The 11,428-nt window shown below is 40.8% G+C and overlaps 1 pseudogene across 1 annotated transcript in view; it reads right to left on the reverse strand.

Moving 5' to 3' along the window:
• The window catches only part of LOC311146826 (guanine nucleotide-binding protein G(o) subunit alpha-like), a 28,278-nt pseudogene extending 22,882 nt beyond the window's left edge, over nt 1–5,396 (reverse strand). The window contains exons 1-4 of the transcript in view: nt 5,358–5,396; nt 5,071–5,208; nt 2,180–2,271; nt 25–117 (exon numbers count right to left, since the gene is read on the reverse strand). The product of the transcript in view is annotated as a guanine nucleotide-binding protein G(o) subunit alpha-like (transcript). The remainder of the gene's footprint in view (nt 1–24; nt 118–2,179; nt 2,272–5,070; nt 5,209–5,357) is intronic.
• Between the last annotated feature and the right edge of the window lie 6,032 nt (nt 5,397–11,428).

Below are 11,428 nucleotides of genomic sequence, written 5' to 3' on the forward strand. Positions count from 1 at the left end.
CTACTAGCTCTTCTTCTCCCTCACCTTGTTCTTCTTGTTGGCCAGATTAATCCACAGCAGTCCCATGCCGCGCAGCACAAACTTCATGGAGGTCAGGAGGTTATCCAGCACTGCAGCCTGTGGAGGGAGGGAGTTGGAGTTTTATTTCAGCATACATGGCAGCTACAATCTGAAGTGTGAATACATCAAGAAAACAAAGTAAATCAATAAACATGTTAGCTAATCAAGAAAGTTCAGTAGTCTGATGGAATCACTCATGGAGGGTTTTTCAGTTCAAGTACATTGGATGGTGAGCGAGAAAGAGGGGTGACTATTGGGCACTGGGACTGGGCTATTCTTCACAACACTGCAGATAGAACAATCATTTAAATTATTTCCTATTCTACCAGACAGACATTCATGCCTGTTCTACGTAAAATTTTCAATAACGTGTCACCCTCCTATACAGACCCCTAGCCAAGGGCGATACACAGTAAAAAATAAAAAAAAATACATACTTGTATGGTTTGAATAGTATACCTAGCATTATATAGCTACCATTACCCACACCAAACCAATGCTCTTCTACCTCCATGTAGAATCGCCTTCCCAAAACCCCAGCACCATACATCCAGATGCAAAAACTCCCTCCCTAAACTCCCAAGTAGAGTTATTCGATTAAGCATCAGTAAGAGCATTTCCTTACAGAATGGAAGCATATTAATCAAAGAGCATTTCCATGTTCTCATTTGTGGTGGGTCTGTTAATTAATTCCATCCTTTACGTCAATCATTAATTTTTTTCCCCTTCCCATGGTGCTTGTTTTTGCAACACGGTTAAACAAGAGGGAGTTAGGTGTTTACACCCTCCCTGCTACAGTAGGTGATGAAGGAAAACCTCCCTGCTACAGCCCAGATAGCCACAGCATGAGATGAAGGAAAACATGGAAACAGAGGGATTACCTCCATCACAAGCTAGTCAAGGGAAGCTGTTCTCATTCCAGATCCATGACATGGAATTTCCTCATACACTTAATAGGCCCGTCTGCTCATCCTTATAAAACACATGTAGGCCTACATACAGTGCCTTGGGAAAGTATTCAGACCCCTTGACTTTTTCCACATTTTGTTACAGCCTTATTCTAAATTTTATTTTTATTTTTTTTACGTACACACAATACCCAATAATGACAACGTGAAAACAGGTTTAGACATTTTAGCAAATGTATAAATAATAAAAAAACAGAAATACCTTATTTACATACAGTACCAGTCAAAAGTTTGAACACACCTACTCATTCCAGGGTGTTTATTTTTTACTATTTTCTACATTGTAGAATGTCCTTGAGTGGCCCAGCCAGAGTCCGGACTTGAACCCGATTGAACATCTCTGGAGAGACATGAAAATAGCTCTGCAGCAACGCTCCCCATCCAACCTGACAGAGCTTGAGAGGATCTGCAGAGAAGAATGGGAGAAACTCTCCAAGTACAGGTGTGCCAAGGTTGTAGCATCATACCCAAGAAGACTCAATGCTGTAATCGCTGCCAAAGGTGCTTCAACAAAGTACTGAGTAAAGGGTCTGAATACTTATGCAAATGTGATTTTTCAGTTTTTTATTTTTAATAAATTAGCAAATATTTCTAAAAACTATTTTTGCTTTGTCATTATGGGGTATTTTGTTTAGATTGATGAAGAAAAAAACCCAATGTAATCTATTTTAGAATAAGGCTGTAACATAACAAAATGTGGAAAAAGTCAAGCGGTCTGAATACTTTCCGAAGGCACTGTACGTACACACACACACACATTTCCCATTTGGGAATTAAGTTGTGTTTGTTATACTAGTCTTAACAAGCATGTTTTGATTGCCCTAGAGCTTCAATAATGTTTTCATAGATACTGTGTATATATAGCCTACATACCTTGTATACAACTTGTATACAATCCTGTTGCGTTAAACCCAAGGTCCCTATTACTACAGAGGGCAGTATGCATTGATCATGGTATTGTGACTGTTGAAACATCATTTTGAAGCCAACAACATAACAGGCTATGGACCTGTCTGCTATGGACCTGTCTGGGTTCTTTAGAATAGTGAGAAAGTAGTGTAACAAAGCTTCAACAAAGTACCCTTTAAAGAAAAAACAAATACCACAACACATTCTAGAATCCCTGCCAAGGAGGATAAAGTGTACAGTACCTTGAAGCTAATAAACTCTGGTTTGGAGAAGCCATGACTGTGGATTACCTTCATCTGCTTGACCATGGTACTCTTACCACTCTCTGCAGCACCTGGAACAAAGTAGTTATCACATCTGAGCAGTCTAATGCTAACTTAGATGATCACATAAAAATAAATACATTCAATATATTCTGCAGTGACATGGTTGGCCATATTTGTGATTTGCAACCAACCTGGTCTCAGAGCATTTCGTATTTTTCTGTACATAAATCCGAGACACTGGATTAAGTATGATATGTTATGTTTCGTATGGTATGTGTTCATTTGTGGATGTCTATCACCCATTTCGTATGATATAATAGAAATTGTAATTCGTAACATATGTTACGAATTTGTAAAACATGCAATATATTACGAATCTGCAAAACATGTTACAAATTCTAACTAGTTGGCTAACGTTTGCTAGCTCACTAATGTTAGTTAGGCTAGGGGTTAGAGTTAAGTTTAGGAGTTAGGTTAAAGGGTTAAGGTTAGGGGAAGGGTTAGCTAAAATGGTTAAGGTTAGGGGGAAGGGTTAGCTAACATGCTAGTAGTTGCAAAGTAGCACGTAGTTCAAAAGTTGCTAATTAGCTAAAATTGTCCATAATGAGATACGATTTAGCAACCGTTTGCATTATAAGGTTAGGGTTAAGTTTAGGAGTTAGGTTAAAGGGTTAGGGGAAGGGGTAGCTAAAATGGTTAAGGTTAGGGTCAGTAGTGGAAAAAGTACCCAATTGTCATACTTGAGTAAAAGTAAAAAGACACCTTAACAGAAAATGACTCAAGTAAAAGTCACCCAGTAAAACAGTACTTGAGTAAAAGTCTTAAAGTATTTGGTTTTAAATATACTTAAGTATCAAAAGTAAATGTAATTGCTCAAATATACTTAAAAGTTTCAATATGTAACTTTTTGGGTGACCCGACCAAAATCACATAAAAAAGTTTTTGATCTATTATTCTACTTGAACGCAAGTCTAAGAAGCGGTAGATCTGTTCTATGTGCGCTATTTCTATGCTTCCCATTCTTAAGTTTTGTTTTTGCGTCTTTTACTTTCGTTTTGTACACAAACTTCGAACAGCTAAAATAAAAAATTGGCTATGGAAAATATATTTCACAGCGGTTTAGATGGTTCAATGATTCGCAACACTATACTAGCTTATTTTGTCAAAAACTGAAATTAGGCTAACTATACTGAACAAAAATATAAACGCAACATGTAAAGTGTTGGTCCCATGTTTCATGGGCTGAAGTAAAAGATCCCAGAATTTTCCCATATTCACAAAAAGCTTATTTCTCTCAAATTTTGTGCACACATTTGTTTACATCCCTGTTAGTAAGCGTTTCTCCTTTGCCAAGATTATCCGTCCACGTGACAGGTGTGGCATATCAAGAAGCTGATTAGACAGCATGATCATTACACAGGTGCACCTTGTGCTGGGGACAATAAAAGGCCACTCTAAAATGTGCAGTTGTATCACACAACACAATGCCACAGATGTCTCAAGTTGAGGGAGCATGCAATTGGCATGCTGACTGCAGAAATGTCCACCAGAACTTTTGCCAGAAAATGTAATGTTCATTTCTCTACCATAAACCGCCTCCAACGTTGTTTTAGAATTTGGCAGTACGTACAACCGGCCTCCCAACCGCAGACCACGTGTAACCACGCCAGGCCAGGACCTCCATGTCCAGCTTCTTCACCTGCGGGATTGTCTGAGACCAGCCACCCGGACAGCTGATTAAACTGTGGGTTTGCACAACCAACACCTTTCTGCATACTGTCAGAAACTGTCTCAGGGAAGCTCATATACATGCTCATTGTCCTCACCGGGGTCTTGACCTGACTGCAGTTTGGCATCGTAACCGACTTCAGTGGGCAAATGCTCACCTTCGATGACCACTGGCACGCTGGATAAGTATACCCTTCACGGATTAATCCCAGTTTCAACTGTACCGGGCAGATGGCAGACAGCGTGTATAGCGTTGTGTGGGCGAGTGGTTTGCTGATGTCAATGTTGGGAACAGAGTGCCCCGATGGTGGTGGTGGGGTTATGGTATGGGCAGGCATAAACTACGGACAATGAACACGATTGCATTTTATCGATGGCAATTTGAATACGAAGAGATACCGTGACGAGATCCTGAGGCCCATTGTCGTGCCATTCATCCGCCACCATCACCTCATGTTTCAACGTGATACTGCACAGCCCCATGTCGCAAGGATCTTTACACAATTCCTGGAAGCGGAACATTTCCCAGTTCTTCCATGGCCTGCATACTCACCAGACATGTCACCCATTGAGCATGTTTGGGATGCTCTGGATCGACAGCGTGTTCAAGTTCCCACCAATATCCAGCAACTTCACACAGCCATTGAAGAGGAGTGGGACAACATTCGACAATCAACAGCCTGATCAACTCTATGCGAAGGAGATGTCGTGCTGCATGAGGCAAATGGTGGTCACACCAGAAACTGACTGGTTTTCTGATCCAAGCCCCCTACCTTAAGCTATCTGTGACCAACAGATGCATATCTGTATTCCTGTTCTGCTAAGCATTCGAAATGTATTTTTTTTCTTAAGTACTTTCCACCACTGGGAAGGGTTAGCTAACTTGCTAAGTAGTTGCAGAGTAGCTATCGTGATGAGATTCAATCTAGCAACCTTTGGGTTTCTATAAATTCGCATTATACCCACCCACCAAAACTCCTTTCATATTTGCCTTAAGTAACCATCGGTCTTATGTAACCATACCAAAAGGTATCATGTACTAAAGTCTCTCGGATTTAGATACAGAATAATTCGAAATGATCTGAGACCAGGTTGTTGCAACAGACACATGGACACACCGCACGCACTCACAAACGTACCAAGCAGCAATATTTTGACCACGTTCACCTCAAGCTTGGCTTGTTCGAACAAATCGCTTTCTATTTTAGAGTTTTCGCCCTTTTTTCCTCCTCAGTAACGTCGGAGACCGGGTGAATGCAAATTGATCTCATGCACATCTAGGTTTGAAAAGTCAACTTTAGTCGAATACATTTTCTGTTAGGATGTCGCATAACGACCGTCCGGAGACGTGTACTTGTTTTAAAATGTATTGAAAAACAAATTAGGTGTACACATTAACACAAACAAAGACAAGATTTGGAGATACCTGCAGGGGGGCTGGCAGAATATTGAAAAAGCGGAACATCTTTGAGGTAGCCTACCGCATAGAGCGCAACGTTTGCAACAAACCGGGGCTGAAAATTCAACACGAGATAAAGCTAAAAGAGAAATGAGGTAAGCCTAAAGAACAGGGAATATGTCCAAGGAATTTATATAGGCTATACTACTCCGTGGTCCAATCTTGCAGCTAAACTTGCAGTTTAGAGTTCCACATGGGAGGTGACCAAACACAAAACACCTGTGCTTTATTAATGGAGAGAGCCCTGCTCATTTCATGAAGATATCAATCACGGGCGCGAAACTTAATTAAAGCCTACAAATACCTATTACAGTGTTCTATAACTAAGTTGATGGCTTTATTTAAACAGATACACATGCATAGTGCTTTATAATACATTAGGAGTTTTTGTTATAATATAGAGTATTAGCAAACGCGGTGCAGGGTAGCGAACCCTGGGTCGCTGGCGTTAAAGGGGCAATCAGTAGTTGCTACATCTATTTTTGGACTTATAAATTAATGATATGTACCCATTGATTAATGAAGAATATAACATATAAATGCCCCATGAGCTTAGTTCAACTGTCTTACCCCATCAGAACCCAAAATATATTCTTGATTTACTCCAATGTTTGTAAACAAAGTAAATGTAAACAAACACTATATAGCCTCAAAACATGGTTAAAACTATTATTTTGGATGGTCAGTCCTTGCATCCATAGCTCTGTCTATGAATTTGAGAGTGGTTACATTTCTCCAGCCCCATCCCTCAACATTTTACCAAAACAGGGGCGGGGAGTGTGGTGCCAGGAAAATAACCTCTCACTCAACATCAACAAAACAAAGGAGATGATCGTGGACTTCAGGAAACAGCAGAGGGTGCACCCCCCTATCCACATCGACGGGACCGCAGTGGAGAAGGTTGAAGCTTCAAGTTCCTTGGCATACACATCACCGACAAACTGAAATGGTCCACCCACGCAGACAGTGTGGTGAAGAAGGCGCAACAGAGCCTCTTCAACCTCAGGAGGCTGAAGAAATTTGTCTTAGCACCTAAAACCCTCACAAACTTTTACAGATGCACAATTGAGAGCATCCTGTCGGGCTGTATCACCGCCTGGTATGGCAACTGCACCGCCCGCAACCGCAGGGCTCTCCAGAGGGTGGTGCGGTCTGCCGAACACATTACCGGGGGCAAACTACCCGCCCTCCAAGACACATACAGCACCCGATGTCACAGGAAGGCCAAAAAGGTCATCAAGGACATCAACCACCCGAGCCACTGCCTGTTCACCCCGCTATCATCCAGAAGCGAGGTCAGTACAGGTGCATCAAAGCTGGGACCGAGAGAAGGAAAAACAGCTTCTATCTCAAGGCCATCAGACTGTTAAATAGCCATCACTAGCACATTAGAGGCTGCTGCTGCCTATTGAAATCACTGGCCACTTTAAGAAATGGAACACTAGTCACTTCAATAATGTTTACATATCTTGCACTACTCATCTCATATGTATATACTGTATTCTATTCTATAATATTCTACTGTATCTTAATCCATGGCGCTCTGTCATTGCTTGTCCATGAATGTATGTATTCTTAAATCCCATTCCTTACTAGTTTTGTGTATATTGGGTATATGTTGTGAAATTGTTAGATATTACTTGTTAGATATTACTGCACTGTCGAAGCTAGAAGCACAAGCATTTTGCTACACCCGCTATAACATCTGCTAAACACGTGTATGTGACAAATAAAATTTGATTTGATTATGCTTTGTTATTGTTTTAATTAACTGCTGATTTCCGCTGTGACGCCTTGATCACATGGACAGAATAATTGTGTTTTGGTACACCAGAAGTACATTAATTTCCAATGGAACTCTGCGATTGCCTTGCAGTGCGCTCTGTGTGGTGCATACATTGGATTTATCGAAAGTATGCATGAAATTGTATGCGTAGACTTGACAGAAATGGTAGCAGAAGGTGAATGTTGAACTTTTGTTGCACACATATCCAGATGATGCTGGGTACCATTTTGCGCAATGACACTGTAGGTGTAATCAAGGTGTAAAGGCAAACACTCGACACATTGCACCAATAGAACCACTTGGTGTGACTTGTAACCTGGCTCATATAGCGAGGATCACTACACTTCCCCCTCCGAACTACTCAGCCCCCTCACATGTCCAGGCCCGTGAGCTCCGATGGCCTCACAGCCGCCATCCCACTTCTGACACCAGTGTAGCGAACAGCGGGGCAGGAAAGTGAACACGAGTCGCTGGCGTGAAAGGCAAACACCCTATGCATTGCGCCAATAGGGTTAACTCACTTGGTGGGAATTGTAAAGTGGCTCATATAGCAAGATTGCTACGGTATATCAAGGCCTAATGTGTGTAATAACTATATTGTCTGTGTTTCCAATCAAGTATGGCTGTAATAATACATTATGCATTATAGCCTTATAACTCATTATAGTTCATGATAAATAAAACATCATACAGAGTTTTATCACCACTTATGAGTTATTATAGATGCTTACACTGAGTGTACAAAACATTAGGAACACCTGCTCTTTCCATGACATAGACTGACCAGGTGAATCCAGGTGAAAGCAATGATCCCTTATTGATATCACTTGTTAAATCCACTTCAATCAGTGTAGATGAAGGGGAGGAGACAGGTTAAAGAAGGATTTGTAAGCTTTGAGACAATTGAGACATGGATTGTGTATGTGTGCCATTCAGAGGGTGAATGGGCAAGACAAAATATTTAAGTGCCTTTGAACGTGGTATGGTAGTAGGTGCCAGTCGCACCAGTTTGAGTGTGTCAAGAACTGCAACGCTGCTGGGTTTTTCACGCTCATGTTTTCTGTGTGTATCAAGAATGGTCCACCACCCAAAGGACATCCAGCCAACTTGACACAACTATGGGAAGCATTGGAGTCAACATGGGCCAGCATCCCTGTGGAACGCTTTCAACACCTTGTAGAGTCCATGCCCCGACAAATTGAGGCTGTTCTGAGGGCAAAAGTGGTTGCAACTCGATATTAGGAAGGTGTTCCTAATGTTTTTTACATTCAGTGTATAATCAGTGTCATAACACATTATAAAGGATATTATAATATAAAGCCTTATATATAATAGATCTACTTCATAGAAAGTGTTAATTCTCCACTGTATATTCAATATCTAACTTTTCTGTATGAGGAATGAAGATACATGTAATGAATACTCGGACAGAGTGGTAAGATCCAATCGCAGAATAGCGATGCTTTATTTGAGTACAGACAAGGGAATAGCTTAATCGTGGTCGGGCGGGCTGTGGTCAAAACCGGGCCAGGCAGAAACAGGCAGAGGTACCAAGGGAGCGGGCTTAGTCGTAGTCGAGGGCACTCTCTCTCTCTCTCTCTCTCTCTCTCTCTCTCTCTCTCTCTCTCTCTCTCTCTCTCTCTCTCTCTCTCTCTCTCTCTCTCTCTCTCTCTCTCTCTCTCTCTCTCTCTCTCTCTCTCTCTCTGAACAAAACGCTTAGCACAATGGAACAATACCTCGCACCGACTGAGCTTCTGAGCACGCCTTAAATCCTACACTAATTACTGACAGGTGTGCTCAGAACTCAGGTGAACCAGATCGAGTCTGATGACTCCCCCTCTCTGTAGATCGGGGAAGTGTCAGACTATGTCTAGACCCAGCCAACCCCCGATCCCTTACAATACACTGCACACTAATTAGGCTCGGGCTAATAAAAAATGGTAAAAGTAATGAACTGACATTTCCCGACTTCTCAGTGTGAAGTGATTGATAGATGCAATTTGACCCTCATTTAGGCTGATCAAAGGTCCACTTATCCGTCCAACACGTGACATCATACTCTTTAATGAATGATGATGATTACCGTTATAATGCCTTTGCCTATAAGGATCACTTTACTCAAATCATCTTCAAGTATTTTGCTCATTAGTCCACTGTAGATATGGTGCAAGACCCTAAGTTGTCAAGATAGAGCACTTTTAGTAAAAAGCTAAAAGTGTGATCATGCAAATCACACCATCATAACACTCTTAGAAATTTAAGCTAAAGTTCTCTATCTTAAAAATGTTAGGGCTCTATTCAATCTGTATTGCAGAAGCATTACAGATTGCGTAATAGAAATTCAAAGGTAATTTCCGATTGAGCCGACATATGCATCTTTTACCGTGAATGCAGTATCTGCTAACGCGGGAACATTGCTTTTAAACTTCAACCACGCTGTAACACTGAATATCCGCGATACGGATTGAATAAAGAGACCTTAACTGCTGACATGCATGGTCTAATTGACAAAATACTATAAATACATATTTTTTGTTGTAAATTGATCCTTTAAGAACAACTAGGCAGCAAACATTATTGCCCTAACACACTTTCTATTAGTCAAATCCTTTTTAAAAGAGGGAAACAAACTCAAGATGACCAACACAGTTTTTCAGATGGAGTTGTTTTTATTGACAATGATAATATACTGTACCAAATTCCACAGCATTTGTCATTTAGGAGATCAGAGTTGTCAATACCATACATATGATAACGCTGTAGCCTATACAGTACATTGAATATATTCCAACTTTACAGACAGACAATGTTTTATATGCTTTTGAAACATATGAGGTGGTCTGACTGAAAAATATACATTTATGAAAAATATAGTATTTAATCCGATTAAAGTTTTGAAATTGTGATTTCTTCTCCAGAGGTTTAATTAAGACTTTTGATCATATGACAGTATAAGGTCATTAGTTTATCTAAGTTAACAGCACCATACATATTTCATAATCTCCTATCGTTTAAAATAATTTGCCATTAAAAGCATCTTGTTAAAACTCAGTACAGTGCTCTACCAGAATGTGCAAGGATAAGTAGTGTATTTTAAAGAGGAAGAGTGACCTGCTGTGGCTAAAACAAGAAGTGCGGTCGAAAGTTGGGCAATGGGTCCTGGAATAATAGTTTGCATTTGGAGTAGTGGATAACCGTTCTATATATATAATAGATTCATTCTATAACATAAAACAGTTCCAAGGCTTTGCAGTCAGTACGTGCTGGTAGTATTATCTACATGAGGTCCCATAGGTTGGCCCATCTACACAAAAGATGCTATATATAACCTAAAAGGGTTCTTCAGCTGTCCCCATAGGAGAATCCTTTGAAGAACGCTTTTTGGTTCCAGGTAGAACCTTTTTGGTTCCAGGTAAAACCTTTTTGGGTTCCATTTACAACCCTTTCCACAGAGGGTTCTACATAGAACCCAAAATGGTTCTACCTGGATCCAAAATGGAACCAAAAAGGGTTTTACTTGGAACCAAAAAGGGTTCTCCTTTGTGGACAGCCGAAGAAGCCTTTTGGAACCCTTTTTTCTAAGTGTAATATTCAATACTGTTTCTCCACTAGAAGCTGATTAAAACTGGCCGAAAGCTGAGGGTAGTCTCTGATAGAAGAAAGCTTTCAATTGATGATTATCCCACAAAACATTTTTGAATCATTAATGACCTCATCTTTTCCCAAGGTAAAATCGACCAATAGAATGCTCTCACAGAGATGGTACATTTTCAAACCCATCCCTGAACACCTCTAGTGGTTTCAACATCTTCCAGAGAGCTCTCCTGGTTAATATTCATTTATAATACATACATACAGTACATATATACAGAGATAGATTAGATAGGACTGTAAGTTGTGAGTGGATCAGCCCATTGCCACGACGACAGCAGCAACAGTCCCTTGGAGAATGACAACGGCTGCATTCAAAATGGCACCCTATTCCCTATATAGTGCATTACTGTTGACCATCGGGCCCTTGTCAAAAATAGTGCACTATATAGGGAAAAGGGTGCCATTTCGGACGCATCCAAACTGTTGGCTGCTCAATAATTGCTGTGCGAGGAGCAGCAGAGGTGGTTTGATGGGTCACCAAAGCAACAAGCCCAAGCCTCGGCCGACAGACCTCAACCTAACCACTAGCCTCTCGGTTCCCCTGTCCGACTCTCTGAGTCGAAAAAATGCCCATAAATGAATAATGAATAATTCTCCT

This window comes from Coregonus lavaretus (assembly GCF_964263955.1).
Source record: "Coregonus lavaretus genome assembly, chromosome: 2".
NCBI lineage: Eukaryota > Metazoa > Chordata > Actinopteri > Salmoniformes > Salmonidae > Coregonus > Coregonus lavaretus.